Genomic DNA, 19667 nt, shown 5'->3' with positions numbered 1-19667 from the left:
TTAATTAATGCGTTCATGACCTTAGATTATTGTAATGCTTTAATGGGTGGTTGCTCTGCATGCTTAATAAACAAATTCCAGTTGGTCCAAAGCAGCAGCAGCTAGAGTTCTTACTAGAATCAGGAAGTATGAACATATTAGCCTTGTTCTGTCAACTCTGCATTGGCTCCCTATTTAAAACTGTATGGATTTTAAAATCTTGCTAATTACTTATAAAACCATGGCCTGAATGGTTTAGCTCCTCAATACTTGAGTGAGCTCATATGGAATTATAATCCTTCACATCCTTTTCCTATTTAGCACCCAAACTTTGGAACAATCCACCTAACGTTGTTTGGGAGGCAGACACACTCTTGTCAATTTAAATCTAGATTTAAAGACCCATCTCTTTAATCTGTTTTACACATAAAACACTGTCACATTTCTATAATTGAAATCCGTTAAAGGATTGTTAGCCTGTAATAATTAGGTCAACCTGGAACCGAGAACACTTCCCATTATAACACCTCATGTACTCGCTACATCGTAAGAAGTAGGGCATTTACGCTAATATTAATCTGTTTCATTCTTATTCCAAGGTCACCGTAGCCACCAGATCCAGTCTGTGTCCAGACTAGATCTTGGATTAGCACCTAGAGATGACCTCTACAACCCTGAATGTCAGCAGAGGTAATGTCAACTAGATGAGCTCCAGAGACAGATACCCTGCGAAGACCTTATCAGCTAGGCGGCCACAATCCTCTGCACAATCTGACCTGTGTTGCAACATGGAATTAAACCACACCATGCTGGTTTTGTCTGGCCAGAGGAGAATTGACCCCCAGACTGAACCTGTTTTCTTGGTTGGGGATTCCTAAATTTCTGACAATATTGGTGGCTTGATTGCACACATACTAAGCTTATTGGAAGAGAGCTGAACTGAATGATGACATCACTGAATCATCAATGAACTGACTTTAACTGAAAAATTCACTGTTTGTTATTGTCTTCTTGCATTATTGACAAACTATTTTCCTGTTTGACAGCGTAAAGCTGCTTTGACACAATCAGTATTGTATAAAGCGCTATATCAATAAAGGTGACTTGACTTGACTTGAAATTGCATTGATTTTTTCAATAACTGTTTTTGCACTTTAAGTTTATAATAATAATTTGTGGCCAGTTGCATAAACTGTTTAGACTAGTCTTATAATTTAGTCATCTGTATTTTTTTTCTTTCTTTTTTTAGGACTGGTCATAACTTTTTAAAAATTACATTAAAAAGTATTGGTCTAATCTGAATCCGAAAAGTAAGACTGATTAACACTTAAGTTAAATGCTAGTTAGTCAATCTAGTTCTTAAGACACAGTCTTAAAATAGAGGCTAAGTTTTATGCAACTGGCCCCAGGACCAACTAATACCAAAGAGAAGAAAATATATTTTTTTTACTCAAGTTTTGCTTTAAGAGGTCGTTTTTGTTTTTCATGACGACTATCTCTTCATTAAAAATCTCTCTCTTAAAAAAAGTATGCTGATTATGTAATACTTGCTTTTTTGACTATTAAAGGAGCACATTTGTTAATGAGCTTTGTTTGTTTATTTTACTTAACACAGACCGTTATATGATGACTTTTACTCTAAAATGTTAACGGCCATTTTGAAACGAATCTGTTGTTTCCTTTCGAACAGTAGCAAAGTACCTCCATAACGGAACTAAGAAGCGGGATTATCAAAAGAAATCTTGTGTTCATGAAGAAGTTGGAAGAAATGCGTTCTCTGCGTGAATTAAGAGGTATACAAGAAACCAGATTTGTCTTTATCCACGTTGTTTTGTCGCTTACTTTATTTAATTTTCAGTCCATGCAGTGTGTTAGCATGAATGCTAAACATCTGCACATGAGCAACACCGCTGCATGTTAACATACTGGGCATATTCAGCCCTTTCTTTTTATTTTGTTTTACATCCTTCAGCAGTTTAATCACCTGTCAGCTCAAAGTAGTACTAGTGTTTATTGACGTTAGCAGAATTGCCCTTAGAGATGCATTAACCAGTGAACGAAGTAACAAACAATTCACAGGAAGGAGGAGTCTTCCACGCAGTGTGCCTGGTTCATCTACTGAGAGATTTCACTAACTCAACCTTATTATATTACCGAGCTGTTTAGCAGGAGAGGGAAGCAAATCTCGTTTTTGTAGGGCAGTATTTGAAGAGGACATGCACATTAACCTGTGGTGGAGAGCTGTTTAAAGCATTGGTCAGTGGCACTAATGGAAAATTACTCAGATGATGTCTCTGACAGCACTGAGGTTGTGCCATTTATAAATGGTGGAAGTATAATCTTTCACTGTGGTGCAGACCAATGTAATTTTCCAGGTACTTGTTCTTTAAAAGCATGCCAGTTCATAGTCATAGATCTTAAAATTGCTAGTGCTATGTGAGATCCAACCCCATTCAAGAATTTAATGTGCTTTATTCATGAGTTACGGAAACCACCACTAAAATATGGTTATCTTTTATGGAATTTACAAGGTTAGCTTGGGCTCCTTAAAGCAAATTTTTAGATTCTAAATGTGATTTTATTTTATTTGTTACCTTAAGTGGATACTCCAATCTCGAAATTAAAATAAAATAAAGAATCTCTCATTATTTACTTAATCTCTTGGCGTCCAAAATGCATATGACTTTCTTTGTGGAGATCAACACAATTGAATATTTTTAGAAAAATAATCCATCTCTGTGAGTCCATATAATGCAAATGAATGGGGCCTTCAAAGTTGATGCTTCAAAAGCCACCCAAAGTAAACCCAGGTGATGAATCAATGTCTTCTGAAGTGAAACGACAGATGTGTGTGTGTTTGTGAGGGAAAAATACTAATGTTTGAAACGTATACAAACCATTTCTTATGGCCAACTATCATATGTTCATGAGAGTGTCGTGAAACGCTACATTGGTTGAAAAGTTTTGCACAAGCTTCACCACATTATGAATGCACATGTGATATTTGGCCAGAAACTGTGGTTTAAAGTTCAAAAAGTTTAAAATATTACCATTTTGCTGCAGAAGACATTCATTCATCAATTGGGGCTGTAAAAAAAGTTATATAACTGTAGGACTTTAATTTACATATCCATCTTCAGTTTTGGGTGGAGTATGCCTTTATTGCTTTAATCCCTCCCTGGCTGTGTAGGAACTGTGTTTGTGCAGGTTTTTTTTTCTTTGTTTTTTTTTTCCAAACTCTGTTTGAGAATTGAACATGCCAAGACACGACCCAGCAGTGGGTTTGTGGTTGGCTTGTGTACTGCACTCTCAGCATGCTACATTTAGCTTCCTGACTTGAGTGCTGTCCCCGGATTGTGTCCTCTGGTATCCTGCAGTGGAGCCGGAGACACTGACCCTCTTTCCTTCCTTATGGAGTTTGCATTGCTGATACCACACAATCTAATTTAAGATTAGGCAAACCCTTATGCGAGCCTCTGCAGTATTAAATAAACAAGAAAGTTTAGTCATCTTTGAGCTATGTGCATGGCTGAGTCTGAATACTGTCACTGGATACTTTTACCTGCCAAAAAGCTGGAGATGGAAACTAGAGATTTTAGAGTATGTTTAAGAAGATCTATAATCATGTGATATTAATAATTTGCTTTCGATTAATTTCATTTATTTGATATATATATATAATAATAATTATTATTATTATTATTATTCTTTAAAATTTAAAAGTTGTTTTCCTTTTACATTATATTCCTTATATATCCACTATTTGATGTATTTTTAAATTGCTTCATAAATCCAAATCTAGTTTAGTTATCTTAAAATTTGAGGTCTGGTGACTAAGTGTGTAGGGGTGGAATGAGAAATCAGGAAAATTATTCTTAGCTAGTGATTTTAATAATTTGGCACTCGTTATATACTGCCTGTTGTGATTGTGGTTAAATTGTTTTTTTATGCAGAAGCCTGTTTGTTTGTGGTGGCCTGAGATACAATAACATCATTCAACATGGTTAAAGAACAGAAGTGCATTCTTTGTGAAACTGTCTACAGCTCCAAACAGGTAAACCTGGATATTTAAGCATACATCATCACCCCATCTTCTGCTAGAATGCACAGTTTTGCTCACCCAAATAAACTATTCACTGTAATTTACTTGCTGATGTTGGCACCTGTCTGACCTCTGCACATGCACTGTTCTGTTGTGAGATCTATGGTTACAAAAAACCTTTGTCTTGCATGTACAAATAAATTATTTGTTAAAATTGATTTGTATAGATATATAAAAAAAATGTTCCTGTATTTTTTTGAAATATTGTTTAATACTATTATGCTATATTGTAATGGTGTCTTTGGGTTTTAGGAGATGGAAGAGCACATGAGAAGTATGCTGCACCACCGGGAGCTGGAGAATCTGAAAGGCCGGTAAGAGCCTATGTTATACACCAACCTTTTTGTCAAACAAACCCCTCAACCAAACCCCACGACTTAAAATATTTATCATAAGTACCGTTAATATCGTAATTAACCAGTACTTTTGCATGTTAATGGTTTTCTAATGTCAGGTTAGGTAATGGTCACTTGACAGGCAGGTAAACAAATATTTCATCTTTTTTACAAAGTGTTTCGTTAATTTATTTATTGATTTTTTTATTTTATATTTTTGTAATTTAATTAATTACTAGATTTTAATCAACTCACAAACCCCCTGCGGTTTCCTCACAAACTCCAGTTTGGGAAACTCGTCTCTACTGTCAACACTAATGTTATACTCCCAAATTCATAGAACTGGGCCTCCTTCAAATCTCAGGGCATTTTAGCATTATTTGAGATATGCAAAACTATTTATAAGGCATAACTGTTTTGATCATTTATTTTTATTTATTTTTTTTTAATTCTTTGTTTTAAATCTTTTTTTATTTTTTATCCTTACGCAGCTTCACAACATCAAAGTTCATGGAAAATATTTTGGAAAATTCTGTGGTGAAAGGTGTTGAATATGGTTATGGTCTAAGATGAAAAACGTGTAATGTAAGGCACGTGTCTCCTTTGGTCAGACGATAGATAAGCCGAGGCAGCTGCCTTAACCCGGGAGTATATATAGGGACATTGGAAACAACTGACAAGGCCGTCAAATAACAACTGCCTCATGTGACAGTTATGTACATCTCTGGAATGTGAAAATTGAGAATTATATTCTTAAACGGGGAGGGTGTTGAAATCTAAAATGCAAAACACACAAACACCATGATTTTTAGAGGTCTGTCATGTTATAGCTAATTGCATCTTGGTAATAATGATGCTTATGAGATCAATGTAACTTAATGATTAGAGCATTAATCAGATCAGTGATTTAAGGTCCGTTTACACAACTTTTTCAGCCAAAAACTGGAAACTTTTTATGCGTTTTGCCTGTTCGTTTACATGACAAAGGCATTTTAGGGACTGAAAACACATATTTTTGAAAACAGTTTAAAGTGCAAGTTTTTAAAAACGCCACCGTTATCGTTTCCGTGTAAATACCCAATACGGGAATCTTTGAAAGCACTGATGTCATGTGTGTGCGTAGTACGTGTTAGGTATGTAGACATGCGCAGTACGTGTCGATTTTAAAGGCAAGCACGAACAAACATACACAAAAATGGCGGAATACATGGTAGTGTTGTTGCTGCTCAAGAGTTTGCTAATGCTTCTTCAGCAAAGTGGGGATTTACTTCACCAATATTACAACCAATAGCGTAGACACATCATATACAACATATAATTGTCACTTCCCCTTGAAAACTTTGTTGTGTATACGTGAAACTTTTTAAAAACACAAGAGAAAAACTTTTACGTTTTTGACTACATCATTGTCGTTTAAACGTAGCCTTAGAGCAGTAATCAATCAATCATTCATTCGATCAAATCGAAATGAACAATAGAACATAGAGATAATCACACAAATCATAATCACAATCATAGTACTCAATCGCAAGACGCACAAAAAATACTTTTGAATTTTAAGTTAGAAATAATAAACATAGCAGACTGCTGACTGCAAAAATGGCAAGCTGCCATGACACCATTTTTCGGGGGATTGACCATCTGCCAACAGCAAGCATTTATCAGCTCATGAGTTTGGCACTAAATACAGCATCTATGGCAGGGAGGGGTTTTCAAGTCGGCAACTGTAAGCAGCCCGCATTATAGCTAGCCAAAGAGTCCCGCCCTTGCTGCAGCCCTAAAGAGCAGAGGAAGGTGGAGACAGGGTAGGGGGGTGTGTGATTTCACACATCAAAATCCAACAGCTCTCCCAACCCTCGTCTCAGAGCACAGCGGACTCCATCATGACAGCGTGCTAAGGCTCAGCAGCTGCTAAGAGGGTGGTCGCCCCTCTGAGCTCAAGATCTCCTAGTACCTTCTGTTCTTGCCTGTTCACCCAAACCCATTTGTGAAGCCCCTGGAGATGTACCACAAGATCAGGAAGATTGTGTTTTTTCTTTTCATTTTAGTAACAAGTTGGATTTTATTTTATGATTGAAAAGTCAGTTTGACTCCTGATCTCTCAAAAAGACCTTAACTCATTAGACAGCCACTCAGAAGCAGTAGCCATGCCTGAGGGAAGTATTGAGCAGCCTATGTTCCCCTCCGTCCCCAGGGACTGTGGACACGAGTGCAGGGTCTGCGGTTGTAAACGGAGGTGAGCCTGACCGACTATGCCAGTCACATTTCCAGCCCTTTGCATAAACAGCGCATTGAGGATCAGAAGAACCAGCCCACAAACAACGACCAAGATGAAGAGTACTTTGACAAGGACATTGTGCAGCTTATTGAGAAACGCAAAGAAATGATCAGGTGAGTCTTTGCTTGCTATGTGTTTGAAAGCCCTGAATTGCATTGATGGTGGTTGCAGTCCTGTTATCTATTGACTAATTGCATGGTAGTGTTTATATCTTTGTCACTGAAGTGTTTTAATAATCTGTTTTTTACCACCAACACCTGTAGTTCTGTATTAAACTATTATGCATACAGTGAAGACTTGTGTCAAGTGAGGCCAAAAACAGCCATGACTGGAACACTCGCACTCACACACACTCTTGGGTGCACACCACACCATGCCTTTCCAGCTCAACCCTGAAACAGCATGGGCAATATGTCTTTAAATAGTCTGACCTCACCAAGTATTTTTATGCACCGTGCTGTTTAAGTCACATGTTTTGAGACATTAATTAATGACAGATGTCCTTTTCTGTTCTGCCCTAATACGTAATACATTATTTTTTTATTTTACTTAATCTTTATTTTTGTCTAACAGAAAGTTGTTTTCCCTTGATCTCACACAAGATAATAAAAAGACCTGTACATCACTCACCATTTCTGTGGACGGCCACAGAAGGTTTAGATATCCCAGCTGTTCAAGATCTAAAGAAAAACAACTTTTGTTATGTGAAGATTGCAAGAAAATTAAGTCATGACCACTGCAAATCAAGACAGAAATAATAATAAATAAATAAATAAATAAAAATAACAGTAGTTCCTTATTCATAAATGTTTGATCCAGTAAAATGAGTTTGGTACTAAAACAGTGAAAATCACACAGATCTTTTCAATGGAAGCAGTGTTATAGGTCTGTGTCTCTGGTTTAATTATTCAAGGATGAATAAGCAATCCTTGAGTCTGCAATTTGGTTTCTTTGGAGCACTATAAATGAAGGTACTGAATGTGGGTGATTTCTGAGTTTTGGTGGGGAATGCCACAAGCAGTAGAATTTTCACAGACCGTGGGTCATCAACACCTGTCATCCTGTCACATACCAAATTGTATCCTATTATATGGCCTCCTTATACTTTGAAAGACAGGAAAGGGCAGCATTCTTAGCAGTTTTAATGACCTCATTTCCAACTGTATAGAGGCATGCTTTTATACAGATATCCCGTCATGTTTTGTGTTTCTCCCGCATATTTGAATTTACATGCATTGTTGTTTAACCTATCCATCATGCTTTTCACCTGTCCTCATTGTTGAGTGTGTCAGTACCATTTTTGCCAGTTAAATCATTGTATGTCACCATTCTATACTGAACTCTATTAGGAAAGAAGAGGCTTCTGCAAAGCAGGCTACAGAAGAACAGGAAGAATGCAGGAGGTGGCAGGAGCTTCGGACTCAGTGGCTTGGGCCAAGGCCTTTGATGTACCAGCAGTGTGGCCCTTGGGACCGGCCCTATCCTAACTTTCCTCGAATGCCCAAAAGGGGCAGAGGCTCCAATTGGCAGAATTTCAGATTTTCATCCCCTGAACGTGGCAAAAGGTTTCATCCTAACCGGGATGTTAGGTGTGCCACATGGCATGCTCAAGGACCGCCTAACTTGCAGAAATGGGAATCTGTTGGTCGTCACAGAGGGAGTTTGCACAACCAAGGAAACTTCTGGGGTGGTAGACAAGGTGGATTTGGAGTCTGCCCTCCACATCTGAGAAATCAATTTCACTGGATCAACAGTCAGTTTAATGTCCCATGGAATGGACAATATATGTCACCACCTAGGCTGTTTAAATCACCTGCAAAAGAGCCTCAGAAGACACCCAGCAGCTCTGAGAATCAGACATGGGGTGAACAGAGTCTAGAAGAATCTGGTGGAGAGCATGATCCCAACAAAGGTAAGGGTCAGACGTCAGAGAAGGCTCACCGATGGGCACCATATCCACCAGCTAAACTTGGGGATCCTTCCTCCCAGACTAACCCTCAGCCAACATTAGATAAGTCAGATGTGGAATCTCCTCAAACCTCTAAGGCACAAAGTTTTAACGTGGGCAGTCAGGACATGGAGAGGATATCCAAGGCAGACCAGGAAAATTGGCAGTATAAACCCACAGAACCTAGAGAGAGTGATTTCAGGGAGCAGAAGAGTAGCTTTAAGAACATTGGCAGTACTAGCATGGATAGTTTCTCCTACCCCTCCACCTCAACCACTAGGAGAACAGAGAAGCCCAGCAAGCTTGCTGAAGATGGTTCAGAAATGAATCTCAAACAAACAGGAAGTCAAGACTTTGTCAGCTCTAGAGGTTTTAAGCATTCCCATTCAAACTCAAAACCCACAAAAAATCCACACCCAAAACACAGCAAGATCTGCTGTCAGAGATGCTGCAAAAAGCCAAAGAAACATTGCTTAATAATAGAAATAACTCTAATGAAATATCTGGTACCGAGAGCTGCCTCAAAGGATCAAAGGCTGTGCCTCAGATTAACGAGCAAGTAGAGAGTTCAGAACTAAACAAAAATCTAAAATTACATGAGAGTGAGAGGAGACTCAACAAGGGTCAAGAGAATTTGGGTTTTGTAAGATGTTTTAGCCATGAACAAGAGCAGTTAACCAGTACTGAGGACCTCAGTACAGATTGGCAATGTGCACAGTGACACTAGGCCATCTCTGCAGTCCTTACAATGTTAGTACCTCCCACTATGCACCACGAAGATGAGGAGGAGTGTGGTGAAATGGAAGAAAATCAAGTCATGGACACACTGGATGAAGGTTTGTGCTCAGCTGGTGAGGGGTCCCATAGTAGCCCATCCAACAAACTGCTGGTGACTCTGTGCCCTCTTTAAGTAAGCTTGCCTTGCCTGCATGTCTTCAAAGGGATCTGAACCGCCATATGGGCACCAAAGGCAAAGCTGCATCCCATGAGCCCAACTTGAATATTGCCAGACGTATTAGAAATGTGAGTTGCACGCGAAAGAATGAGACTGAGAAGGACTCCGGACTTAAACCCCACTTTGCGGCAGCTTATTAGCTCCTCTCGCTCAAGGCGGAATGTCAACTGGGACCAGGTCTACCAGGAAGTCAACCGGAAGAAGCAAGGCAAGGGCTTACCAAGGTACTGCATGAATATCTCTCCATTTTTCATTTTCTTGCATAAATAGGTTACTTCCTTCATACCTTCAATTCCATATTTGTCCTAAATCTTTTCAGATTTGGTATAGAAATGGTGCCCTGTGAACCTGAGGGTCCGAACCAAATGGATGAAAATGATGTACCCTCTTTTCTGAGGGCTTTCATTGGGACTCTCTGGTTGAATTTAGTCAAGTGCCTTCCCGTAAGCGTAGCTTGTCTGAAAGCAAGGTGGTCAAAGATGGTTCTACAGGTCCAGCTCCCTCCCCAAAGCTGTAGAACCAGTGAGAGACTCTCCAGCTTGTGGCCCCTCTCAGCCACCAAGGAGAGAGGAGCTGCAGTCCAAAGGCCATCTGGAGATTCAAGGTTCGAAAGGGCATTCTAAGGGCCCAGAAGAAGTTGAAGAAGATGGCAGTTGTTTATTAGAGCCTGAACTGATTGACACGCAAGGAGTTGGGAAGAAACGCACATACCCAAAATTAATCCACCGATAGGAAAATTTTGGCCGATACCGATAACCGATAATTCTATAAATATGAAAGCCGATAACCGATATGTTGGCTGATAAATCTAGGAGTTGTGCTGATAACGAGGAAAATCAGGTTACATAATTTAGTCAGAGATATTACCAAAAAAGTCATCACCATTAAAAGGCATTAAAACACTTCCACATAATCTGTAGAACATAAAGCAGCCACTATTTATTTACTTTTATTATTAAATTAAAATTAATGAATTAATAATTTGAAACAATTTACATAGAACATCACCACATAACTTACGTGTAACTCACAGCCTGTGAAAAATAAAAGATATAGTCGCTAGGTAAGAACTCATGGGGTGTGTTGAAAGATTGAAAAACATGTATTATAGCCTACTATAGTCAGAGATTATTATCAAAATCATTAAATATTGTCATTATAAACAATTTGAAGCATTTCCATTTACTGTAGACCTGTTATTTTCTGTCCATTATTATTAGGTTTACTTTTATTATTAAATATGTTGATTAGCCATTAATTTGCATTTGCAACAAATTTCATACAGCACATCATACCACATAACTGACACGCTGTGACTCACAGCCTGTGAGAAAATAAAAAATGGCTATGTAGCTTAGGCCGAAAAAGTTCCTCAATGAAAATGTTTTCAAAAATGTATTTTGAAACAGGTTTATTATAGCCTACAAGAATGATTTGCCTATTTTGCCTACAAAATTGTGATATAATAAAACAAAAAGAGCAACACGAAGTATTTTATTGCAACGAATTTTAAAATGCAACCTGTCGCAACAACCTGAATAATGATTTCTTCTCATTGTTTTCACTATGTTCGGTAACAACAACTGAGAACATTAAAGAAATAAATTAAAAACTTTATATATGGTAAATACATTTAGGAGATTTTGTTGATGTCATTCTCAGATGAGAGAATATTGTGCGCTGTTACATGCGTGTGCTGAAGTCAGATGATTGCATGAATACCGAAAGTGAAGGCGGTCAGTTTTTCACTTTCAATATCATGGTGAAAGATTATTACTTATTACTGTAAACATCAACCTTCAACATTAATTACTTATTACTGTAAATAGCAGCCTGCTACATTATATAGCTGCCTCTAAAGGCAACATCCAGTGTCATTTTTAAATGTTCTACATGACCATTAATGCAAGAATAACATAAATGGAATATAATTCTTACCATTATCTAATTGTTGGGTCTTTCCACTAGGATGTTGTGTCTCCAGAGATGCCCTAATGAAGTGATAGGAAAAACACGAGGCAAAAAATTAAGGCTAAGAAAGGTAAGGAAGCTGCTTTATGCTATATTTGTAAACCAAACTAAACAGTGTCCTATTTAAGTATTTAATATTTCTATGTATTGTGTTTTGCAGAGCGCTCGCCAAGTGGATCAGTTGCTGGCTGGTATCTCTACGTGAGGAGGAACTTAACAAATCTCTCTTCAGGCTGTAGGACAACAGTCTTATTCAGGCACGTGCTGCCCTGCAAGATGCCTATTTAGAAGTGAAGCGCTTGCTAATGGTGGAAACAACAGGTAAGACCTTAGCGTTTTAGTGCTAAAAAAAATGGATTCAATTGTTTTCAGCTCTCACTGGGCTGTCACTATTTTGTTAACTATTTTACAGGTAACTAATGAGATGAACTCTTTGAGAACCAAGCGCATTGAAATTCTTCAGGGAATGCAAGGTACAAAAACCAGAAAGAAGGAGTCATGTGTAATCTTATTTATTAACTCTGTAAATCTAAGGAAAAGAGTGATGAGGAAAGTCAGTAATAATAATACATATCCTTTCATGGAGTTCATACCTGTGAATGTGGTTTACGGCCAGTTTGTAGTATGTATCATGTATATAAGGTAGGGTATGGCAGTCAGTGCCTACATACACCTGTACCAAATAAAAAACCAAATTAAGTTTTATGAAAAGCCTATTTGTTAGTGATAAAAAAACTAAAATATGGACTTCAAAATTCTTTTTTCAGGTGAATTTGAGTCAAAAAAGAAAGAGAGAGGAACAGTGAGGACGTCTTAACTTCTTCTTCATTCCAACCCAGGTTTTCAGGCCACCGCCAATCCTGTTCACCCAACAACAGCTGCCAATCATCCTCTTCAGCCTCCTCACTGCCTGTTACCATCAAACAGGAGCCCATCTCTGAATGTAAACCTCATTCCTGAGCCTAACCTTGTCAAAAGCCCCCTTCCAGTACCTCAAAGTACTGCACCTGTCCAAACCTGTGTTTGCGACCTGTCAAACAGGTAGGTTCCAATCAATAAATTGCAGCTCAGAGATTGCTATTGCTAGCAGTACTGAATTATTGAATGTTTATTCTTCATTTAAAACAGATACTACCTTCAGCAGTAAGATGGAGCCTTCACGAGACGCCACAAGTATGGCTTTGACAGGAGCTTCCTCAGTTCACAGATTACAGCCGTCACCCATCAAAGAAATTCATCCAAATTTGAGCTCTCAAGAGGGGTTAGCCAACCCATCTTCCTCACTAGTGTCTGCAACCCTTTCTCCTAAGCCACTGTCTCCCTCTAACCACCTAGAAACTAATCCAGTTAAAACGTGTTCGAAAGCTAAAGAAGAGGAAGTGTCTTAATAAAGCAAAGTTGAACGAGCAGCCTGAAATCAGCGAATCTGAGCTTGATGCAGAGCAGCCCGCTACTCGACCTACCCGCAAGTGCCGACCTAATCGGCGATCCAGCAGCACGAATGTCTCACCCCCCACACCAGAAAAGAAGGCAAACGAAATGAAGAGGATGGCGGTGACCCGAAGCTTCAAAAGGCACCACCACAGGGAACCAAGCTAGCAACACCACCATGAAGATGAACGTCACTCTGATTCATCTGACCTGGAGATGGTGGAGCTTCCTCCACTGATATTGACATTGTCAATCTAGATTCTTCAGACCCAGAAGAGATGCCTGAAAAGAAGGACAAGGAAGTCAGCCACTGCGTACACAACAGGCCATGCCGTCAAAGACCCTCAAAATCTTGCCTGCAATGAGGTCACCACTCCACTAGTGAAATTGATACTAGCAGTATAGTCAGACTTGTGAAAGGTATGTCTTGTTGTTTCGAACTGGGACTTTTCTAAACAATTTTAAAGGGGTCTATGCCATTGCTGGAAAAGACACATTATTTGGTGTAATGGAACTGGTTATGCTGGGTGCTAAGGTTCAAAAAAACAACATTAATTTTCCACATTACTGTAACATTAGGTGTTGCTACCTTCAATATGCCCCGCTCTGAAACCCTGTCAGACGATTATTTCGTACAAGGCTGTATGTTACTGAAAATCGAAGGTGATGCTCGCGTTACTTGGCCATCGATCACAGGTGGGGCACCATGTGTTGTGCATTTGGGCCAATACCACTCAAGTTAGTGTGTGTCATCCCCGCGTACCAACATGTTTAGTGATCTGATACCAATACCAGTTGGAAAATCAGTTTTCACGGTACCCATTTTTCGTTACCCAAGGTAAACAACACAAAAAAATGCCTAATTATAATTTTTTGACTGTAACTTTCATTTGTAATCAAACAAATCCAATCCAAAGGGCTTTTACAATCCTTCCAGTAGATTATTCAGCCAAGAATTAAAAAACTAAATACAAAAAAAGTAAAGCCAGAATATGATAGACATTGTCTGACTCATATGACAACGAACACGATGTTAAACATTGCTGTACATTCTCTAACACGCATAGTGTTAAGAAATTCACAATTTCAGTTACAAGCTTTGTGGTGTGTAACATAGTTAAAAAAAATGTCCGTCCGGTTTTTTTTTTTTTTACCCTAATAAACGTTATTGCGCAAGCAGTAAATAGTTAATAAAAGAAAACTCCATTATAATGCCTCATTATATTTAGCAATAGCCTGGCGCTGTATGTCTTACCGAGAAATTACTTTGTTTAATCAATAGCGGTGCATTTCAATCTGACATTCAAATAGAATAGTTGAATAATCATCATAACCGACGAGGTGTGTTGTCCCCACGACTTGCCCACTGTATTTGTGGTGGCATACATATGCAAATTACGATTCGCTGCAACCGCAGTTGAGTGGGCGGTCTGTAAGAGCGGGAGAGATAGAGGTTTACCCCCGTAACAGCTGTAATAAAATAAGCGCTTTTGCGTCAAGCACAACGCTGCTATATCAGGCATTACAGGGCAAGACGCAACTGAAAATGACATCCATAATTTTCCGGAAATACAAAAAACAGTGATTATAACAAACGAACCCGTGAGGGGTTTTGACTTTGTACACATGTGCAGAGGTTCACATGTGGATTCACACGCAAGTCCAAAAGGCCGTATGGAAAATCTATTTGTGACGAGTGTGTGGTCAGTGTTGATTTTTGTGGCGGGTCATTCGCCACAAAAGAAATCAAAATATGGGAAACACTAAAACTAAAATGATAGCTACCCTGACTTGAAACTCTTTCTTTGATCCAGATGTCTGTCTTTAACGGTGCTTGGTTAGTTGGTTGTGTTTCCTTGTTTTGATGTCGCTTACCGTCTCAGTTGTTTATGACGAGAGCGCATCTAACGCATCCTTAAGCATCAAGAGCGGGGTTGATTGACCAGGGGGACGACTCCGGCCCCAGACGATGGACTTAACAAAAAGCTGGAAATTCGTTAGCGGCTTTTCATTTTTTTAGTTACCGAACTTGGTACTACAGGTTCTCATTGCACAAAGTACATTAATCCTCAAGCATGTGACAGAAAAGTGTTATCTTGCGGACCGACGAGCAAAAACGAATAAAACCCATTACAAACGTATGCATTGTGGAACATCAGTTTGGGGGAGGGGGGACATAATTACTGATCTCATCATGACAGTTGTACTGTCGCGTTCAACCGCGTTTGTGTTATTAGCGCCTGCCGAATAGACATTAAAACACCATGTCTGCATTTGTGATCAGAGATAATCTGAACAAAACAGTAAAGCAATTACCTTACACTGTTCACAAAAAACATCACGTTGGAAATCAGTCAAGTGGCATATTTCTGGGTAATCTAAAAAAACAATCATACTTACAGGCTGTGAGTCAGAGAAGCGGCCAGTACCTGTCCTTGCCAAGTTGGAACTGCCCCATTTATATAGAAAACAGGCCCTTGTGCACAGACCATTCTATTGGAGGCTACTCTCCCAGTTTCAGGAAGAACAGTCCTCCATAACAATGTGCTGGCACACATCCATATCTTAGGGTTGAAATCTGTTCGGGCACAGTGTTTGTTAAATTACAACATAACCACTGATTCTATGTTTGGTCCTCTTTTGGAAGGCCAAATATAAAAGTCGGTTGTTTTCACAAACGAAACACCGCGTGACGCCACGACCATGGAGACAGCGTAGCAACACCAAGTGAATTCAAAGTTACGCCACCTTTCATTTGCGTGGGTGGAACATTTGGGCGGTGCCGGTTGTATATCCAATTTCCCCACACACGGACCGAAGCTGGGGGGATGTTGTTTAAACAAGGCATTTTAGGAGGGCGTGGAGGAGGTCGTTAACTTTGCATAAAGAATATCTCTTGGGTTAGAGGACTTTAGGGTCTTTGAAACTTTAGGGGATTCTTTATCTATGCACCCACAGTTGGTAAAACACTCCACACAGAAAACGAGGAAAACTTGAACTTGACATCACTATGACACCTTATATATCTGTAGTATTGGGCAGACGGTCCAATCCCTGTGTCTGCATGGTTTAGCTCAATCCTTGCAAAGCGCACATTGCCCTAGATATTCTCGGTAATCCTGAAGCCTTTTACTTAGCTGGGTCCGTCGTGTGGTAATTTAGTATCCGGAAGTCTACACGTGCAGTATCGCTGAGTGACCCTCCGGGCGCGGCGGGATGACACACCTGTTCTCTTTTCTCACGAATGATAGTACGCTTGTGAACGTAAAAAGGTATCTTTGAAATTTGACCTCTGTAATGAATGCTTCAGATTTTGGGACTCAACCTGCGATATAGTTTCAATTTGAATAAAACAGTTATATTTTACGGTCCGCAGTACAGCTGAGCTTGCACTCTCTGAACACAAACACACAACTATTTTAATGTCAATAATGTGCTAATATGACTTTATTAATAGTAATAATAAAAAAAGATTTTCATACTATATTTGTTGTAAGTGGAATGGGTTCCAAATACACACGCTAGTTGGTGCTTAGAGGACGGGAACTAGCCACAATTGAACAAACTGACGTAATAAAAATTAGCTGTTATGTTAGGGAACTTTGACGTGTGAGAGTTACACCATAATAGTTTTGCCACACAAAAAACCAAGGGATTTCCAAAAAGTGTTGTAAATCTGTTAAGATCTCTGAGGTAAGTAAGGCATCCTCAAGATAAAGTATTGTTCATCAAGCTGTTGGCTGGGGGCTTGTGAAGATTGTAGAAAAACACATTTGTTTGTGTTGGTAGACGAGGAGAACACAACTTAACAGCTATACTTGTTTAATGTCATGTTCACTTACAAATGGTATGCTTGGTGTTTTTTTTGGCCCCCGTTTTTTCTGAACCTTAAAGGGATATTCACCAAAAATGAAAATTTCTGTCATCCATTATCACCAATGTCGTTCCAAACCTGTATGAGTTGCTTTCTTATGTTGGAATAAAAGAAGACATTTGAAGATGTGGTACTCAAAAACAGTGGGGTTGCCATTGACTTCCATGGTAGGGAAATAAAATACTAGGAAAGTCAATGGCAACCACCAAACTCTTGATTCCCAGCAATTTAAAAATGTTTTTTTTATGTTAAACATAAGAAATGGATGGAAGTTTGTCAGTTTTTAAAAAATCTTTTTTTTTTTTGTTACAGTGAAGAAAAATCACCCCAAAGTGTTGGGCCCAAAGGGTTTCCCTTTCCGGATGTGATGTGTTAAAAAACATAGAGGGGAAGCTTTTTGGAAAAAGGGCCACTGCCTCAGCAGTATAAACCCCTTTAAAAGGGGTTACCCCAAAATATAAAAACGCCATTGGGGAAATTGTCTTAAAAAGGAGACCCCCGTTCATTTTCAGAAAAATTTTGAGTTTTGATTTATTTCCGAAATTTTTGACCCCCCAGGGGTACGGATTTTCCCTTTCCAGAAAAAAAAAAATTTTCGAAAGTCCAGGGACATCAGAGGGAATTGTTTATTAAACATCGAAAAAAAATTTTTTTGGTTTCCAAAAATAAAAAAAATTACGACTTTTTGGATTGTCTTCTTGGGGTCTGGGAACGCCCCCGGGCTGTGACTTTTAAAAACCCTTTTGGGCAACGGTTTTTGGCCCCCAAAAAAAAAGATAAACCGCCGCGGAAATCACTGCAGGGGTTGGGAACCCCATGAAAAGGAACCGGAAAAAGAAAAATGCTGAAAAAGTCGAATTTTGTTATTTTTTTGGGGGAAAAATGTTTTTTGAGCTTCAAAAAATTCTAAGGGCCCCCTCTAAGTAAACAGGGACAAATTTGATGATTTTTTTATTCCCCTTTCGGGACGGGACAGTATACCCTTTACCCTTTCCCAATGGGGGACGAAACTCTCGGACAAAAATCTAAAATATCTCAAACTGTTTTCCAAGATGAACGGGGTCTTAGGGGTTTGGGAAAAACAAATTTGGGGTTGAGTCATTAATGACAAAATTTTTAATTTTTTGGGTGAAAAAAACCCCTTTTAAAATTCAGTTGATATGTAACTTACTATCTGTCTTTTATTTTAAATTCCCCCGGGTAGCAGTGAGTGCTTTCATTTTCATCGGTTTTTTTTTTTTAAAAGTGCGGGTCTAAAAACCAAAATTATAAACTCACCCCATTAGCATACAAAAATTTGGCCAACCCCCAAAATTATTTTTTAAGGGAAGTAACCTTAGTCCCTGGTTGTTTTTTTTTAACCCGGGGCCTCTGACCCCCTTTTTTCCCACTAGTCCCTTTTCGTTTAAAAAAGGGGGGTTTTAGAATAAAAACCGATTCGTCTCACGGGGCGTTTCCGCGCTTTCAGAAACATCCCCCTTTAACTACAAAACCCTTTAAAAACAAATGTCACGGGACCTTTTCATGCAGGGGGGGCCCAAGCCCCTTGGGGGCCATCAATGGGGAATCTACCATCCCATTTTGGGGGCCAACCCAATGATGTTATTTTTTAAACAGGGTCGTCGGATATGGAAGAAGGAAAAGGGGCAGCCCCTCCATCATTTTAAAAAGTTCTGTTTTGGTCCTTTTACACTAAAAATGCAACCCCGGGGGGTTTTGGGTTTTAAAAAAAAAGGGGTCTGCAGTTTTTTTAAAAGCCCGGGGAGTAGTGTAAACGGGGCGAATAGCAAAAGTTTTTAAAAAAAAAACGCAGTAGTGAAAAGGGGGCCTGAGGGGAAACTCCCGGGGGATGAAGATTTGGGGGAATTGTTTGGGGAAAACTCCATTGAGGGCAAAAAATTCCCCTTTTTGGGCCCGGTTTGTTAACTCCTTTTTCCCAAAAAAGGGTTTTTTTAAAAAGGGTTTAAGAAAGAAAACACTGATTTGATCATTTTGGATGTTTAGTCCTAATGTTGATGATGTGGCAACTTAAATTATATCTTTGGGAACCAAAAGCTTAGCAAATTTTGCAGTTAAAACCTGTAGGTTTTCAAAGATACTTTTTTTAAAAGACCGGACTTTTTTATCAAAAAAAACCCACCCACAAGTTTTTCTTGTTTTTTGTTTTTTAAAGAACAGCACATACTTTAAATTTAGAAAACACATCTTTTTTACAAAATTTAAATTTTTCACCCAATAAATCATAGGGTTGGTATGTGTTTTTTATAGATATATCAGACCCAGGGGGAGGGGGAAAGGTCCCAAACAAAAGGGGGGAGTTTGAAGGCCATCAAGAGGTTGTGAATGCAATGCAGACCTTTAACGGAGGTTGCCATTTGCTAAGGGGCCCGCATTTTTACCCCGCTTTAAACCCCTGATAGTAAGATTTTGTAAAAAAACTTTGGGTTCAGAAAAAGGGCTTTTTCAACATGAAAATGGAATCTATGAAGTAGCGGGTTTTACGGGTTTTTTAAGAAGTCTCGATCTTTTGTTACAGACCCGGAAGTGTGGGGCCCGTTTTTGAAGGCCCCAACACCCCAGTAAAAGTGAATTTTTTGGGTTGGGTCAAGGGAGCAGGCGGGAACAACGTTTTTCCCGGGGGATTCAAGTGCCCGGGCCCACCGCTGTTACAACCCCAAAGTATGTTGTTTTAAAACCCACTTTTAAAAATAGTCCACCCAAATAAAAAAAACCACCATCTTTAAATTCCATTGAAAATTTTTTGAATTTTTTCTTAAAAGAAAGAATGTTTTTG

The 19667-nt window shown here is 39.0% G+C and overlaps 1 pseudogene; it reads left to right on the top strand.

Annotated features, from left to right (window-relative positions):
* The first annotated feature begins 1615 nt into the window (after window positions 1-1615).
* LOC122148238 lies at window positions 1616-13404 on the top strand (annotated as a pseudogene).
* Window positions 13405-19667: the final 6263 nt, after the last annotated feature.

The sequence above is a fragment of the Cyprinus carpio genome, chromosome A17 (genome assembly GCF_018340385.1).
Source record: "Cyprinus carpio isolate SPL01 chromosome A17, ASM1834038v1, whole genome shotgun sequence".
Classification (NCBI taxonomy): domain Eukaryota; kingdom Metazoa; phylum Chordata; class Actinopteri; order Cypriniformes; family Cyprinidae; genus Cyprinus; species Cyprinus carpio.
Note: the sequence above shows the minus strand (reverse complement) of the source record. Positions and strands in the feature narration are given on the sequence as shown.